At 43.6% G+C, this 18,836-nt stretch overlaps 1 pseudogene; it reads right to left on the minus strand.

The window, feature by feature from the left end:
• Window positions 1-202: 202 nt before the first annotated feature.
• LOC149181545 (putative pectate lyase 18) overlaps window positions 203-18,836 on the minus strand; it is a 29,194-nt pseudogene continuing 10,560 nt past the window's right edge.

The following is an 18,836-nucleotide window of genomic DNA, read 5'->3' on the forward strand; positions in this document are numbered from 1 at the left end:
ATTCTTGAACGCAATCTACGCTTGCACATAACTCTCATACATAAAAGAGGAGTGCGTTATATTCCTTCACGTCAAAGTTTGAAAAGTGGAAGAGCTTCGTCAAATTATGTAACATGCTCTCACATGAAAGAGTGACTAGTACATATACTACAGAAAGAGAAGTTGCTACCGAAAAGCTATGTGCGTAGAACTGTTGTTGGGATTAACAGCAGGTGCCTTTTCGGCATGTCAGAACACCGGCGTTCCCAGTGAGGGAGCCAACCAGAGACGATGGCTTTGCTGCTAGGCTCGAAGCCTTCACATAACTCGACGATGCAGCCACACCTGATTGAGTAAAGAACGCTCCGTTCAATATTAGGTCTCTCTTTGACCTCCAATTCCACCGCCTCCATGCGCTTTCTAGTGCATCCTCGTGCTTCGTGATCTGTCCGACCATTCATATTCATCAATTCCAACTACTCAGTCTGTTACTTTCGACACTGTTGGGAATTTCTGATGATTCCAAACAAAACCGAATAAACTGAACAGAGAACAATGCTCTGTTTTGAGACAGTGGAAATTAAAATTTGTTTTCAGAGAACAGAGTTTCACACACAAAAAAAACTTTTGTATTCTTAAAAAAAAAACTGTTGTTACAACATGTCTTCCTCTCACAGAGGGATTACAAACAGGAATGCTTCAGTTCCACAAAAAAAGGTTTTTTTTTGTGTCTCAGCACTGCTGTGCGTTACAAAAAAAAAAAACTCCCCCCTTTTTTTTTACTCTACAATCTACACATACTATATAATACATTTTTCTACATTACTAAGATATGCGAGGAGGAGTCATAACTATCCACCAACCGCTTTTACTTTCTGATGGAGTCTCTGCTACAAACTGCTTGCTTTAGTGGACAAAATAGATCTTTTCCGATGCTCTGTTGTACCTCTCGAGCAGGTGGAGTGGAACTCCATAACTGATAAATGTTGCGTCCGGCTCGAGGCATGTCCTTTTCCTTCTCGGCCATGCTTTTTGTTAAATGCAGTTGGTGAAGAGTAATGGCGCAAAGTGCTGGTTCTGGCATTCTTCCTTCTTCGGGAACACAAAACAGGTTAAGGCGTAAAGACCGTATGGCGGAGGCGTGAATATGATGGGAACAAATATGGGCCGTCGGATCAAATGAATGGACGGCGGAGATTGTTTGCAGGTGAGGCAATGTGCGATGCGATCAGAGTGCATCGCAATATCGCGTCGGCGGAAGACCAAATGGTGGAGACATAACACATATGGATGCGATCTGCGATTTGCGAACAAATCACATCGCGGGATCGCAATCGGCAGAAAACACAGGACGTAGCGGAGGCAACTGGGTGCAGACGCGATTTGCGATATGCGATAGTATCGCATCGCAACGTCACGTCGGAAGACTTCAAGGGAACAGACGGAGGCAGTGGGTATAAATGCGATTTGCGATCTGCGATCAGATCGCGTCGCAAGAAAGAAAAGAAACAGACGGTTTTCTGAAATAAACACTGCAGTTGGAATTATATTTCAACACTCCCCTTTAATTTCAACTACTGGGTTATCAGTCATACCCAAACATTTCCTCAGAAACTCAAAACTTTTCTGGCCCAATGGTTTGGTCAGAATGTCAGCAACCTGCTCCTGAGTTCTGCAATGTTGTAAAACAATTTCTCCATTGTTCACCAATTCCCTAATGTAATGAAACTTTTTGTCAATATGTTTCGTTCTCTTATGAAATGCAATATTCTTTGATAATGTAATAGCTGAGCTATTGTCACAAAAAATCATAGTTGCATTTGTTTGCTCTTGGCATAAACTCCTTAACATTCTTCTCATCCAAATTGCTTGAAATGCTGCTGCTATAGCTGCCACATATTCTGCCTCTGCTGTAGACAACGCTACAATAGGTTGTTTTTTAGAAGCCCATGAAATGACTGCTGAACCATGTGAAAAACATAACCGGATGTTCTTTTTCGATCATCTATAGTTCCAGCCCAATCACTATCTATGTATCCAATTAAATCTGAACATTCTTAAGTAGTATATAAAATGCCAAACCTTTTTGTACCATTAACATACCTCAGAATCCTTTTTGCTGCCTGCCAATGTGCTTCTTTTGGCCTCTCCATGAATCTGGAAATTAAACTAACAGCATGCATTATATCCAACCTAGTCGCATTCAAATACATTAGGCTGCCAACTATGCTCTTGTACAACCTAGGATCAAAATCCTTGCTGTTGTCCTCTTTGCTGAGTTTTAATCCCATCACTGTGGGAGTGCTTGTTGCTTTGCTCTCCTGCATATTAAATCTTTCCAACCCTTCATTAACATATTTTGCTTGTGAGATAAAAATTCCATTTTCATTTTGTTCTACTTCTATTCCTAAGAAGTATCTCAGCAAACCCATGTCAGTCATTTCAAATTCTTCTCTCATGACTGTTTTTAAATTTTCAAAGAGATAATCGTCATTACCTGTGAAAATAACATCATCAACATATAACAAAACAATTAGAATTTTACCATTCTTTTCTTTGATGTAGAGGGTGGGTTCTCCCTCACATTTTTCAAATCCATTTTCCAGTAGATAAGAATCTATCCTACTATACCACACTCTTGGTGCTTGCTTTATCCCATAAAGAGCTTTCTTCAATCTGCACACTTTGTGCTCTTGGCCTTTCTTTTCATAGCCTAGAGGTTGCTTAATGTAAACCTCTTCCTTTAACACTCCATTTAGGAATGTTGACTTCACGTCCATTTGGTAAATTTTCCACTTGTTTTGTGCTGCTATGGACAACACTGCTCTCACTGTTTCCATTCTAGAAACCGGTGCAAAAGTTTCCTCATAGTCTCTCCCATACTGCTGCTTATATCCTTTGACAACTAGCCTTGCCTTGTGTCTTTCTATTTTGCCTTCAGCATTACTTTTGGTCTTGTATACCCATTTAACTCCAATGACTTCTTTTCCTTTTGGTAGTTCAACCAAATCCCATGTCTTGTTTCTTTCTATGGCATTGATCTCCTCAACCATAGCTTTTATCCATTTCCTATCCTTAATGGCTTCTTCGAAATGAACAGGGTCATCAACATGACAATGTAAAGCAAATAAAGAGTTCATACCTTCATTTTCTGCTTCTTGTTCATAAATATCATTTAAATTTCTGAACTTCTTACCTCTTTCATTTGGTGTACAAGTGCTTGAAGAAGCACTTGAATTTCCTCCTTGTGGTGTGCTTGAAGAAGCACAACCATTTCTCCTCAAGGGTGTCCCTTGCTGTCCTTGTGTTGGTGTTGCTGTTTGGGGATGTATTTCAGCCAACTCCTCATCATCTTCATCATGAGACAAACAGTTTTTAACATTCACTGTCTTCTCTATGCTTCCATCCCAAGCTTCCTCCTCAATGAACTGAACATCTCTGCTTGCAAAAAACTTCTTGGTGGATGGGTTATACAACCTATAAGCTTTGGATTCCTCACTGTATCCAATAAAAATACATTTCTCCCCTTTTTTGTCCAACTTCTTCCTTAGCTGATCTCGAATGTGTGCATAAGCCACACATCCAAAAACTTTCATGTGGGTGACTCCTTGCTTTCTCCCACTCCATGCTTCTTCCGGCACTCTGTTCATGACTGCTTTTGTAGGGCATCTATTCAAAATGTACACTGCACAATGTACAACTTTAGCCCAATAGTCATTTGGCAAATGTTTTGCTTTTAGCATACTCCTCGCCATATCCATGATTGTCCTATTCTTCCTTTCGGCAACCCCATTTTGCTGCGAAGTGTACCTAGTGGTAAACTACTTATGAATTCCATTTTCTCTACAAAAACATAGAAATTCTTTGGAGATATACTCACCTCCTCTATTAGTTCTTAGAACTTTGATATGCCGCCCGCTTTGTTTTTCTACAAGTGCTTTGAAATTACGAAATTTTTCAAACACTTCACTTTTGTTCTTCAGGGAATAGACCCAAGTTTTTCTAGTAAAATCATCAATGAATGTTAGAAAGTATTGGTTGCCTGCAAATGATGGAGTTTGCATCAGTCCACATAAATCTGAGTGGACAATCTCTAAGGGTGCTTTTACCCTTATGCTTTTCCTAGATGGAAAACTTTCTCTGTTGTTTCCCTAAGATACAACCTTTACAAAGGCTGTATGCTCTCTCTATCAATGGTAATCCTCTTACCATTCCTTTTCTATACAACAAGTTGAGACCTCCAAAGTTGAGATGTCCAAATCTCAAGTGCCACAACTAATTTTCATCTTTTGGTTCGCTTTGGAAAGCCTCTTGTGTAAATGCTGCTATTTCTACTCTGTCTTTCAAATTTGCCTTCATTCTGAGAGGGAACATCCTATTCCTTGTCATATTTACTTCAGCAATACATCGTTTGTTGGGTGCTCTATCCATAATGGTACATACATCATTCACAAAGAAAACATTGTAACCCTTTTGAACAAGTTGTCCAATACTTAAGAGGTTACATTTCATTGCAGGAACATAATAAACATCTGCTATGGTTGTCTTTTCACCTTTCTTTGTCAAAACTTTTACTTCTCCTTTTCCCATAACATAAATTTTACTATCAGTCCCAAGTGTGACTTGTGACTTCACACTCTGATCTAACTTAGAAAACAGAGCTATGTTTCCTGTCATATGGTTACTGCAACCGGAGTCTAGAAACCATACATCTTCACTCTTTGTTTTAGCCATATTATATGCAAACAACACATTATCTTGGCTGATACTTTCTCTAGTGAAATTTGCACTAGTTCTATTATTCATATCATGCTGCTTCTTCCTACATTCATTTGCATAATGCCCATATTTTTTACAATAGTGACATTGGACATTGTATTTATCATACCTTTGTCCTTGAGCATGATGTTGTCCACTTTGTTGGCTGCTGCCTTTGCCTTGGTTCTGATTTGGATTGCTTCCTCTTCCTTGAGCATTAGCTGGACTGTTTCTTCCACCTCTGTTTTGGCTTCCGCCTCTTCCTCTCTTGTTTCCTCTGCCTTGACCTCTTCCTCTTCCAAAGGACATTTGGGTTTTGAAGGCATGCTCTAGAGATGATTTCTCATTTCTACTCAATCTCTGCTCATGTGTTATCAGTGATGCATGTAGTTCATCGACTGAAAAATTTGTGAGATCCTTTGTCTCTTCTATGGTGGTGACAATAACATCAAACTTTGAGGGTAGTACCCTCAACAGTTTCTCCACAATCCTCCTTTCTTCAAGAATCTCTCCATGAGACCTTATCTGTGTGACCAGACCAATCACATGTGTGAAGAATGAGTCAATATTATCTGACTCCTTCATGCAAAGATTCTCAAAATCTCTCCTCAACAACTGTAGTTTGGCTGTCTTCACTTTCTCCATGCCTTGTTAGGCTATCTTTAGAGTTTTCCATGCTTCTTTGGATGTCTTTGCTGCTGCTATCCTTGGAAACACACTCTCATGCACTGCTTGATACAAAAATAAGAGGGCTTTAGAATCCTTCTTCTTATAGCTCTTCAACATATATTTCTCTACCTGAGTTAACCTATTAAACTCATTTTCATCTGCTGGTTCTTCAAAACCATCTTCAACAAATTCCCATAAATCTTGTGAGGCAAGCAAAGCTTTCATGGTTATTGCCCAATAGTCATAGTTCTTCCCATTAAACTGTGGGAGCTGAGTATTAAAGATACCCATGCTAGTTCTGGCTCCAACCATTCTTGCACTCTTAACTATGCTTCGAAATACTTGACTGTGTATTTAAAATAACTGACTGTCTTCAACAGCAACACAGAAAACTAGCTTGAGAAATACCTTGGATTCTTTTGACTGAGTCTTCACTCTGCTGGAGAAGCTGCCGCAGCAAGAAATCTTCCTTCAGCTTCTTTGACACCTTCAAAGAGCCTGGACAAGCTTTGATACCACTGTTGGGAATTTCTAATGATTCCAAACAAAACCAAATAAACTAAACAGAGAACAATGCTCTGTTTTGACACAGCGGAAACTAAAATTTGTTTTCAGAGAACAGAGTTTCACACACAAAAAAAACTTTTGTATTCATAAAAAAAAACTGCTGTTACAACAGGTCTTCCTCTCACAGAGGGATTACAAACATGAACACTTCAGTTCCACAAAAAAAAGGTTTCTTTTTGTGCCTCAGCACTGATGTGCGTTACAAAAAAAAAAAACTCCCCCCTTTTTTTTTACTCTACAGTCTACACATACTATATAATACATTTTTCTACATTACTAAGATATGCGAGGAGGAGTCATAACTGTCCACCAACCGCTTTAACTTTCTGATGGAGTCTCTGCTACAAACTGCTTGCTTCAGTGGACAAAATAGATCTTTTCCGATGCTCTGCTGTACCTCTCGAGCAGGTGGAGTGGAACTCCATAACTGATAAATGCTACATCCAGCTCGAGGCATGTCCTTTTCCTTCTCGACCATGCTTTTTGTTAAATGCAGTTGGTGAAGAGTAATGGCACAAAGTGTTGGTTCTGGCATTCTTCCTTCTTCGAGAACACAAAACAGGTTAAGGCTTAAAGACCGTATGGTGGAGGTGTGAATATGACAGGAACAAATATGGGTCGTCGTATCAAATGAATGGACGGCAGAGATTGTTTGCAGGTGAGGCAATGTGTGATGTGATCAGAATGCATCGTAATATCACATCGACGGAAGACCAAATGGAAAAGACATAACACATATGGATGTGATCTGCGATTTGCGAACAAATCGCATTGCAGGATCACAATCAGCAGAAAACACAGGACGTAACAGAGGCAACTGGGTGCGGACGCGATTTGCGATATGCGATAGTATCGCATCGCAACGTCACGTCAGAAGAATTCAAGGGAACAGATGGAGGTAGTGGGTATAAATGTGATTTTCGATCAGATCGCCTCACAAGAATGAAAAGAAACAGGCAGTTTTCTGAAATAAACACTGCAGTTGGAATTATATTTCAACAGACACTGATAGATTGAGCAGAAATGAGGAGGCAATATTTACCTCCTTTGAAGAGCGATCGACAGGTGTGAGGAATCGATTGCCTTGGCTGTTGATTGTTGGGTTCACACTTCCACCGATTGCATACATTTCCCAGTTGTGTAATCGTTGTTCACCACGTGGAAGTAGCCATTGGTGAGCTCTAGTATTGTAGCAATAATGCTACAACTCTTGGGGCTTCCTGTCTCTCATTTTATCAACCCAGTAGTTCGTACAAACTTGGAAGCGACGGTGCTATATGCACAAGTACTAGCTCTTGTCGCAGTTGTCACTTGGTCAGCTGGCACAAGTCCGCTAGGGCTCAAGCCAACTTCTATAGGCTCTCAGAAGAAGCTTGCTAATTGATGGACGAAAGCTAATCTCAAAGGAAAGCTACTTTACCTGACAAAAATGAACTGAAAGCAAATCAAAGCATGTAAACCTAAGAAACCCTAATTTAACTAGTCTAACCTCTACAATGCAAGAAATGTGTATGAAACTTCTACTAATGCTGTTGTTACCTCTAATAAGTGCAAATGCATGGATCTAAACTACTTGCATCATGAAAGATATGTTTTTGTATTTTTCCTTTAAGTGTGTGGAATGATTGTGATCTTGTGCTAACTAAGGTTTGGTTGTGCAGATGGGATGGAGAAGGAAGGAAAGCGTGGGATAGGTTGGGGAGGCTAGGAGAGGTCCCTAAGGATCCTTAGCATCCATCCATAGAGGTTCCTCGCATTCAGATGCTCAGCAACCGAGAGAGTGGCCTCCTACAGGATGGCTGTGGAGGATCTTACAGGATACTCTATTTTCTACAAGATGTCTACAAATGGCTATAGGATGACCTACCGTGAGTGTTTGGAGTGATGGAGGAGTAATGGAATGGTAGGGGGAGATGTGCAAGGTAAGAATGAGGCTGGTGATGGCTGTAGAAGTGGAGGAATAGGATAGGGAGTGAATGTAGGGAGTAGGTTGGAAGGTAGAGGGCTAGGTCAATGAAAGGGCTAGAGAATGGAAGTACATGAGGAGTGAAAGACTTTGGGAGATAACAGAGCAGAGTAGGGGTCGAAGATGTGTGTGCATGCGGGATCAAGATGGAGAATGAAGTAATGGAACGAGAGAGAGCAGTGTAAGTGAAACAAATGCTTATGACTGTCACCAAACCGAAAATGCATCAACCTAACTATCTGTGCTTATAAATTCAATGAACAACAATTTAAACGCGAAGGAGAATGTGCATGAAGCTGTGGTAAAGGAGTGTGGTGCAGGTGTGAATCATGTGGAAGAATCTAACATAACGTGACTGTGTTTGCAGCAATCATGGAATAAAGAAATGCGTATTTTTGGTGGCTAGTCATGGACTGCACTCCAATCCCAGATGAGACGGCAGTGAGCCTTAACAACCTTTTTGTTGGAGCTCCAATGGACTATATCTATCCTCTGCTACACTAAACAACTGTAAACAAACTCACCATAAGCAAATCCTATCTAACTCATGAAATAGACCAACTTAACAACCTGTAATTCGAATTGCATGTGCAAATGAAAAGCTCAAAGTGCTGAAATGAAATGGAAACAACACTACAGCAGAGGGGATCTATGGCTCTCAGGTTGGGTCCTAACCTGAGATCTATAGTCTCCTTAAGAAACTCAGAACTAGATCACAAACTGCCTTCTTTATTCATAATCTGATGTCATGCCAAATTGGCTTACAAAAAGGAATGAAAACTGAACTGTGCTCCAAAATTACAATAGCAATACGAGAGTTTCAACAACCTATCCAAGGCTAAGGCCTCTATACTTATACAAAAATGATGATCCAACAAATATCCTTGATTTTAGGAGCTCGGCTGTCCAACTTCGAGTTTAACTGCTGATCTTGTAGGACAGTCATAACTACTGTTCCTGTAGAACAGTTATAACTGCTGTTCCTGTAGGACAGCTGGCTGCTTCTTAAGCTCGGAGGGGAGATGGATTGGATCTCGGAGTTCTTGGTGGGAATCACGAGGAATGTCCCCAAGACCGTGGACATCCTCTCCTAAAAACTAGCAGTGCCACCTCATTGTCTCTTTATCTCCTTTTTCGTTGTCTCTTGCTCCCTTTTAATGCCAAAACCTGGAATCATAATGCATTAGTCACGTAGATAGAGTGCCTACCCTTCTTCCTACAAACAACATGAATAAACTAAGAAATGCATGCATAAGAAGTAAAAAATGAATGGTTTGAGCAAGTAGAATAGGCCAAAATGAGCCCAAATTGTACCAAAATTGGGGCTCATCATCACCCCCCAGCTGAACCATTTGCTCATCCTTGAGCAATTTTGCCCCGGCTCCTTGTCCTTGGCCGAGAGCTGGGGCCCAGAACCTGCTCCTTCTTCTCTATTTTTGGGGCCTCTGTTTTCTCTGCCTCAGGTGGAGACGAGGGTGGTGCTTCTTCCCCCTTTTTCATTTCCTTGAGCCGGGCTTCAGAAGGCGACTGGCCTATTTTCCGCGTCCAGGAAGTGACTTTTGGGCTTCCCTTCTCAGGGGTGGCCTGTGTTTTAGAGGGAGTTCTTGTACTGGGTGAAGTAGGGATGTCTCCTGAAGTGGGTTGGCTGCTGGGTGGAGGCTGCGACTTGTCTGTTTTCATTCTCTGACTCCTCCTTGCTTCGGAAGGTAGAGGGATCTCCATCTCTCTTTTTTTCTTTGGGTTTTGCCGGTGTGTTGAGGGCAGCCAGTGCCACTGCCGCCTTATTTTCGAGGATGCTATACTTCTCTTTCTTGTGCTTTGCTCTCTCAGAACTCCTTGTAGAGGGTCCCTCCTCCTTTGGTTTCGGGTTTCCTGCAGAAGACCCTTCCTTGACCGGTTTTGGGCTTCCTGCAGGAGCATCTTCCTTAGGTCTTGGGCTTCCCGTAGGAGCCTTTTCTTTTAGCACGTCTGGGCTTCCTGCAGGAGCTTTTCCTTTTTCTTGAATTTTTGGGCTTCCTGTAGAAGCCTTTGTCTTTGTTTCCAGACTTCCTGTAGAAGTTTGTTCCTTAGTGATTTTCGGGCTTCCTGTAGAAGACCCTACTTTGTCCACTTTCGGCCCTCCTGTAGAAGACCCTTTCTTTACGCTCTGTGGGTCTTTTGTAGAAGATCCCTTCTCTGTTTTTGAGCCTCCTGTAGAAGCCTTCGTCTGCTTTCCTGTAGGTGTTGTTCTTGGGCTTCCTGTAGAAGCCTGCGTTTGTTTCCCTATAGATGCAACTGTCACCACCTTTTCTTACTTGGCTGCATGGATTTTGCTTTTGGCTTTGACTGCAGGAGCTGACGAGGTGCTTGGGCTGACAGGGACCACCTCCGCTTTGTCCATTCTGCTCTTCATCCTCTGTTCTCTTGCTGTCAAAACAGGTGTGTCACCCTCCTCTTCGTCTTCCTTTTCTTCTTGCTTCCTCTGCACCGTGGCAGGGGTCTTCGGACCTGGTTTCCTCTTTTCTTTGGCCACTGCCTCTTTGTCTTCACTACTGGAGGAGCCACTATCTTCGACCAGCATTTTGATGTCCCCATCTCGTGTTAGATTTCTAAATGACTCCCAGGAGAGGGGAACTTTATAGGAGTGCAGTGCATCCTCTACAAGCAACTTGATCAGTCCATGGTGTGCCACCTGATCTGGGACGCCACCCTTCAGCTTCGTAGCACATTCCATTAAAGATTGCAACAGGAAATAAGGAATGCTTAATTTCTTTTCTACAGGAAGCTCACTTCGGTGCCTTAATTCGTTCAACAATCTGAAATGGTACCCGTAGACGATGCTATAGCGCCCCTCACATGTAATATATTTCATAACCTGTAAGCTGACCTCGTTCCAAGGTTGTGTCAAACTGTTCCTTCGTACTCCATTCTTATCCTCGGAGAATTCTTCCGTAGGTGGAAAGAATTCCTTCTTTGCTTGCTGGCTCTGTTTTCGTTCTTCTTTATCCCACGGGAGACCCATAGGAAGCTCAGTGATTCTACTGATGGACTGCGGGGTTATCTTGAGGCTTAGGCCTCTGAAATTGACTGTGGCCAGCACCTTGGATTTTGGCCTCAGGGCCTGCAAGAATTCCTCGGCCACTTCCTCATCGTACCCCTGCAACTTATCACAAAAAGACATCCACTGTGCTTGTGTAAAGAGCTCTACCACTGCCTGATTTCTCCTCAATGTGGTTGAATCAGTGGGCTCTCGCCTGATAAACCCACCAGGCATGATGAACACAGTGGTTTTGACCAAAGGCGGTAGATACAAAGGAAATTCGGTCTTATAGACAGAGCATGCAATGAATTCACAGACCACAGTCTAATTATACTGCTATCCTGTAGAAGCGATAGTATAGGCACGGCAATCCAATATTTTTTTTTATGACCAGACTGTGAATAATGACCTTGCCACCTTTGAAAACCAATTGCGGAAGGAGTTTCAGGGTTACCTCTTTTCCGCCACCTTTTTTTTACGTGAAGACTTCACCTTCCTGTAGAGACTGCTTTCCTGTAGATACTGCTTCCTGTAGGACTGCGTTCCTGTAGAAACTGTTCCTGTAGGAGCAGTGCGCAGACTTCGGGGGGAGCTATAGTTGGACAGCGGATGAGAGGTGCCTTACCAGCGTTCAGGTAGCCAAGAGCTTGGCGTATCAACATGCAGAGGTAATCAGAGGAGCTACTCGAGTTTTGAAGTGAGGTTGATGGATATACACGCTTAATCGAGCCGATTAGATTTTGAATCGGCGCAGCTCGTGGCGCGGGGGGTGAGTTGTCCCCGCCAGACCGTTGGGTGACGTCACCCATCATCCGCCTGCACATTCGCTTGCTGCCGCATTCATTCCCACAGATCTGCCGCCGCCCTTTTCGGTTAAACTCGTTTCACGGTTGACGGGACTAATCTTCACGTGCGTGCTACGTGTGTCTTTTGTCGTGGCTGCCACCTCATCATCTGACTATCCCTTCACTAGCCGATGTGGCGAGTTAACTGGCCTTACAGCTGCTCAACCATTCACCTTTATGCAATGCAAAACAAATCAAAGTAATATCCATGCGATTTGATGGAGAGAAGGATTAGAACACTTACCTGCGCGCGGCTGCACATGATTTCCAGTTTGTGGACGATGGATTTACCTGCTGCACGCGGCTTACACAGACCCGGAGGCACATGGCTACCAGTTGCTGACGCTGGAGTGGATGGTTTTGCGTTCATGCGCCCGTGTTTTATCTCGGATGGCAGTGCTGTGGACGGTATTCACTCGAGCAGGTTGAACTGTTACAGGATCCCCGCGAGGGGTCTTGTCACAGTCCTTTCTCCTTGGGTGCATGCTGCATGCTGGCGGTTCTGGCTTCTCGATCACGATCCCAGCGCTTCTGATGCATAAGGTGGATGTGATATGGCTCTCGGTGCTTGGTTTTTCTTTGACAAATGTTTTTTCACGAGAACTCATTGCTTTGTTGTGCTGCTGCAGGGATCTTGGTTCCATGGCGACGAGGATGGTGGAGCAAGGTAGTAGCAATGTTCGGGGGTGCCATCAGTGGCATGCATGCATTCAATCCACTCCTCAGTCGCTAGATCTTCATTTGAAACACATTTCGGCCATCGCAACCTTCTACAGGAAGTTTCCTGTAGAACACAGAGCTTCCTATAGGAATTTTTCACTTTCCTGTCGAAGATCCGCGTCTTCCTGTAGGAAGACTGTCTGTTCCTATAGAAAACTGTATCTTCCTGTAAAAGATCCAAATCATGATAAAAATTGCACATACCTTGAAAAACATTGTTATTCTTGGAGGAGGTGTTGATGACATCCTTTGATAGCATGATGAAGGCCCCTGGCTTGGGGTGGAGAGGCTTCTTCTCCTCCATAGAACATCTGCATGCAAAACTTTTATTGTGCTTATTGTTTTTTCTCTTTTTTTTCTCTTTTTTTTTTTTTTTTTTTTTTTTGAAAAGATAGCAGGGGCGCCCCAAAGAGGTTTTCACCCTTACTACCTGCCCTGAGCGCCTCAAAGAGGTTTTCACTCAAGGATCTTTTTTAAACTTTCTTCTTTTTTTTTTTTTTATGAAAGACAATAGGAGCGCCTCAATGAGGTTTTCACCCCTATTGCCTGCCTTGGGCGCCTCAGAGAGGTTTTCACCCAAGGATCTTTATTTTTTCTCTTTTTTCTCTATTTTTTTTTTTTTTTTCTTCAGGGTATGCCCACAGTGGAGGCAGAACCCTTCTCTATGACCAAAACAGATTTCTCCATAGTGCTGATAAACTCTTGTCTTGAGAGAGGTCTTCTATAGATCTTCAATCGGTGCCCATTGACAAGCATGGGAATGGCTTCCTCATCAATGGTTCGAATGAGGACAGATCCATTGTCATGGCACTGCTCCACTACATATGGTCCTAGCCATCTGGTTCTCAACTTCCCCTTGAAATCTTTGAATCTGGAGTCATACAACAAAGCCCAATCTCCCGGCTGGAATTGCTTGTCATGGAGATGTTGGTCATGCCACACCTTTCTCTGAAGTTGAACCACTTCTGAGTGAAGGAGGGCCTGCATGCGGTGCTCATCCAGTCCATTCAGCTGCAATAACCTTTCTTGCTGTGCATGGCTGAGATCTAGGTCCAGCTAAGCTGCCATCCTCAAAGTGTTATACTCAAACTCAATGGACAGCAAAGCTTTCTTCGCATAGACCAGCTCATAAGGTGTGAAGCCGGTGGTGGTCTTTCAAGTGGTGTTGTAAGCCCATGTGGCCTCAACCAGGCGATCTGCCCAGTTCTTTCTGCTGCTGCTCACCACTTTCGTCAAGATCCCTTCTAATGCTCTATTGGTGACTTCCACCTGCCCATTTGCTTGAGGGTGATAGGGGGTGGAAGTCCTGTGCTTGATCTTTTGATGAGCTAGAAGATCTTCAATCAAGTTGGATGTGAACTGGCTCCCCTGATCGGTCACCAGCTCTCTTGGGTAGCCAGACTTGTAGAAGATGTTCTTTCTTAAGAACTCGACCACCTTCTCTTCTGTTGCTGCTTTGATTGCTTTAGTCTCTGCCCACTTTGTCAAGTAGTCAGTACACACAATGATGTAGGATCTCTGCCTCGAAGAGGGATTGATTGGACCCACAAAGTCCATGCCCCACTTCTCAAATGGCTCAAGAGTCACTTAAGGTTGGAGAGGCATCTCATCCCTTTGGGTCGGTTTCTGCATTCTTTGGCATTGGTCACACTGGCTGACATATCTTCTGACATCTTGATGAAGTGTGGGCCAATAGTAGCCTGCCTGCAAGATCTTGAAGGCAGTTCTCTTTGATGCAAAATGTCCTCCACAGGGCCCATCATGACAGGTGAGGAGGATGTCAAAGACTTCCTCTTCCCTTACACAACGCCTTAAGATCTGATCGGGGCCAAGCTTGAATAGATTGCCCCCAATCCATGTAAATGAGGCACTCTTTCTGATGATTTTGCTCTTCTCTTTTGAAGAGAGGTGCAGAGGGAACTGAGCCGAAACAAGGTAGTTTGCTATATCAGCAAACCATGGAGAGAGTACTGAGATAGCAAACAGATGCTCATCAGGCATCTGGTCATCCACCGTCCCATCTTCTTCTGCAGACAAATCCAATCTAGACAAGAAGTCAGCAACAACATTTTCTCTCCCTGGTTTATCAACAATGGTTAGATCAAACTGCTGCAATAAAAGTAACCATCTAATAATACGAGCATTTACATCTGGTTTATTCATCAAATATCTAATAGCAGCATGGTCAGTATGTACAAAAGTCTGGTAACCAGTAATATAATGTCGGAACTTGTTCAGTGCATGGACTACAGCTAAGAAGTCTTTCTCGGTTACAGTGTAATTCAGCTCTGATTTGGACAAGTTTTTGCTGACAAAGTAAATGGCATATGGAAGTTTTTCCTCAACTTGTCCTAAAGCTACACCTATAGCTTTGTTCGAGGCATCAGTGTGGATGTGGAAAGGTAGGGCCCAGTTTGGACCTCTCAAGATTGGTGCTGACACCAACTTGTCCTTTAACTCATTCAAACTCCTCTGACAATCGTCAGTCCACTTAAACTCCACATCTTTTGCCAACAGACCAAACAATGGTGAGGCTAACTTGCTGAAGTCCTTAATGAATCTCCGGTAGTATCCTGCTAATCCCAAGAAACTCCGGACATCCCTTACTTTTTGAGGAGGTGGAACCCTCTTGATGAGAGCAATTTTGTTAGGATCCACCTGCAATCCTTGGGAAGAAATGGTATGGCCTAGCACGGTCCCTTCAGTCATTAGGAATTCACATTTTTCAGGGCTGAGGGACAAGTTCATCTTGGTGCATTTGGTTAGGACTTTTCCCAAGTTGGACAATGCTTACTAGAAGTTGGCCCCATAGGGAGTAAAGTCATCCATGTATATTTCCACTGCATCATGGACCAACTCCGAGAAGATGCTCAAGACAGCTCTCTGAAAAGTAGCAGGAGCATTGCATAGCCCAAAGGGAAGGACTCGGTAGGCAAAGGTACCCCAAGGACAAGTGAAGGTGGTCTTATATTGGTCTTCCGGGCTAATTTGGATTTGATTGTACCCGCTAAACCCATCCAGGAAAGAGAAGAACTTCTTTCTTGCCAGTCCATCCAACACTTGATCTATGAAAGGTAGAGGGAAATGGTCTTTCTTGGTAGCTTTGTTCAGCTCACGGTAATCTACACAGATCCTCCACTTCCCATTCTTCTTGGGAACCAACACTAGAGGGGACACCCATTCACTATCTGAGATGGGGTAGATGAATCCGGCATCCAACAGTTTTTGCAATTCTTCCTTGACAATGTCTTTAAGGGCTGGATTCATTCTCCTCTGAGGTTACCTAACCAGTTTACAGTCCTCTTTGATGTATATATGATGAGTACAGACCGAGGGATGGACTCCTTTCATCTCCTTATAGCTCCAATCAAAAGCATCTAGGTGGCTGGCCAACAGGTTGCACAGCTCCTTTTCCTGAGAAGGAGATAGGGAGGAGCTGATTTTCAATGCTCTCTCAGGGCCGAACTCCACATTCTTAACTCTGGGAGTGACAGGGTTGGTTGTACAAAGATCCACTAAGGTGCTAGCTTGGGCATCCTCCACCAATTTTTCTAAGGGTAGGGCACTGGTAGGTGGGTTTTGGATCAAGTTCTCGATCAAATCATCCTCGGTTGGAGGATTTCTTCTATTGGTTTCTATGGTACACAGAGGTGCTGAATACACCTCATATTCTTCTCCTTCTTCCAACCAGAGTGGTAAGTCATGCTCCAAAGAGGGTTGGGCAGGAGGGTATAGGACAAGTTGCTTGGACATAGGACCATTTTTGATGGTCATATTTCCGGCATGACAACTGATATAGGCATCTGCAGTGGCTAACCAAGGCCTTCCCAAAATGAGGAGATCTCCAGTAAGCTTTGCCTTTGGTTGCAGAACCAAGAAGTCTGCAGGATACTCCCAAGAGTCAATAGAGACCAAGACATCCTCCACAATCCCTTCGGGAGTCACATTGGAGCGATCTGCTAATTGCAGTACTGTCGAGGTCTTCCTCAAGGAACCTTGAAGATTGAGCTTGAGCATGGTATCCCTGGTCATTACATTAATGGCAGCCCCCAGATCAATCAGGGTGTGGGGTATGATGGTGCCATTGATGTGGACATCTACTACAGGACTTCCAGGATCTAAGTACTTTGGGCAGATGACTTGTCCTAGCATAAGGTCAGACAGTTGTCCTATGACATTGATAGTTGAAGCATCTTTCTTCCGTCTGCCTGGATGTTTGAAAAACTTCTCCTTAACCAGCTTGTTATAGATTGGCACATCCTTGATGGCCTGGAGAAGGGGTATCTTCACACACAACTGCTTGAGCTCTCCCAGAAGCTCATCTTCTTCTGGGTTGGGTTGTGTGGTGGCTGTAAGTCTCTCAGGAAAGGGTGGAATAGGCTTTGGTTCACTCTCCTGATGGTTTTCCTCATCCTCTAGGGGAGGAGGTTGGCGATCTGGAAGAGTCTTTCCAGATCTAAGATTGATCTCATGGATCTCCACAGCATAGGTAGGGCATGAGGTCTCCCCAGTATATACCTGCTGAGCCTGTCTATTGTTGGGGTTCGGGTTCGGTTGAGCAGGCATTTGAGGTTGCCTTGGAGGAGCAGGAGGTAATGGTTGAGGTTGAACTGGTGGTGGAGGCAAAATGGCAGGAGGAGTGTTGTATCGGGGCCTCCACCCCGACTGAGGTGCACTCCATTGAGGCTGCGACTGGGTGTGTGAGTGATATGGATGAGAAGTAGGTTGAGTAGGGTACTGAGGTGGATAAGACCATGGAGGAGGCATGGAACATGAAGGATGAGCAGGGGGACCCCAGGAAGGCATAGGAGTTGACTGGTTGGGGTTGTAATAGGCTTGTGGTGCCCCTTGCATTCCCTGCTGATAAGGTCTAGATCCTTGAGGCCTCCTTTGGTTGATGAAGTAGAGAGGTTCAGTGGGGGCTTCGGTTCCTTGGTACATGGCTTTAAACCCAGGTAAGGTTGGACACTGATTTGTTGGGTGGTCCTCCTCACAAACGAAACACACTTCAACCGAATGCAATGGACATTCGTTCTTAGGGTGTCTTCTGGTGCACCTAGGATAGAAGACAGCCAAGGCTCTCTCAGCTTCTTCTTTCTTCTGCTGGATCCTGAATGTGTCCAGCTGCATGGCAATGGTCTGTCTCACCTCACTCTTAAGATCTTCTAATTGGTTTGTAAACTCATGTTTGGAGAAAGGGACACCAGTGGAGAGGAGATTTCCTCTACCTCATTTCCTAGCTGCCCTAGAATGATTTCTAAACACAATTTTGATGTCCTCATAAGGCAATTGGTAAATGTCCCCCCCAGCTAACATGTGAAGGGTGTCTAAGAGATCTTCAGGGACTCCTCGGAGTAGAACCAACTTGAGGGATTCAGGGTCAAGTGTGCACCTGGCCCGTTTATAGCTAAGTTGGAACCTCTCCTCATAGTCCTCTAAAGACTCATCATTCCCCATGGTCATTCGAAAGATCTCTCCCTTGGTTTCCTTGGACCTACAATAATCCCTATACTTGGTATTGAAGGCTTGCTGCATCTGAGCCCAAGTAGCGATGCTATTCCCAGGTAATCCCATGAACCAGCGTAGTGCTGCATCCTTAAGAGTGGAAGGGAAAAGCTTCAACTTTTGCTCATCTTCAGTATAGTCATAGGTTCTACAAAGGACAACAAACTCAAATAGGAAGGTATCAGGATCCTCAGTGGTCAGTCCATGGAAGTGAGGCAAAGTAGAGGGGCTAATGTTTTTCATTTTCATCTCTCCATTGGTCTCTCGGATGGGGAAAGCTCCTTCTATTCTCTCATCTTCTCTATTGTCAGCCATAGCTTTGGATGGAGTGGTCTCTAACTCTTCCTCTTCTATAGGGTCTTGGTATATCTCAGGATGTTCACCTATAGGTTCCTCTGGGTCACTGTCACCAAAGAAGAGAGAAGGGTGACTCAGTGATGTGGTGGGGGTGTTTGGTAGGAATTTGCCTGATCTATCTTGGTTCCTACGAGGCATGAAATGGAAAGGACTTTTCTTTTTTTGAGTGCTTTTGCTTTTTCTTTGGTACCTGCAAAACTGAAACAAAGTGATCTACAACTAACTATATTGCTCAAATGAAATTGCGGAATTGGGAAGCTAATCTAGGAAAGCAAGAAATATTAATCTAGGAAAGCAAGAAATATTAATCTAGGAAAGCAGGAAATGCTAATCTATGAAAGCAGGAGATGCTAATCTATGAAAGCAGGAGATGCTAATCTATGAAAGCAGGAAATGCTAATCTAGGAAAGCAGGAAATGCTAATCTAGGAAAGTAGGAAATGCTAAGCTAC

The sequence above is a fragment of the Pinus tabuliformis genome, chromosome 3_2 (assembly GCF_031772625.1).
Source record: "Pinus tabuliformis cultivar Carrire ecotype Pingquan chromosome 3_2, CPIR1, whole genome shotgun sequence".
Classification (NCBI taxonomy): domain Eukaryota; kingdom Viridiplantae; phylum Streptophyta; class Pinopsida; order Pinales; family Pinaceae; genus Pinus; species Pinus tabuliformis.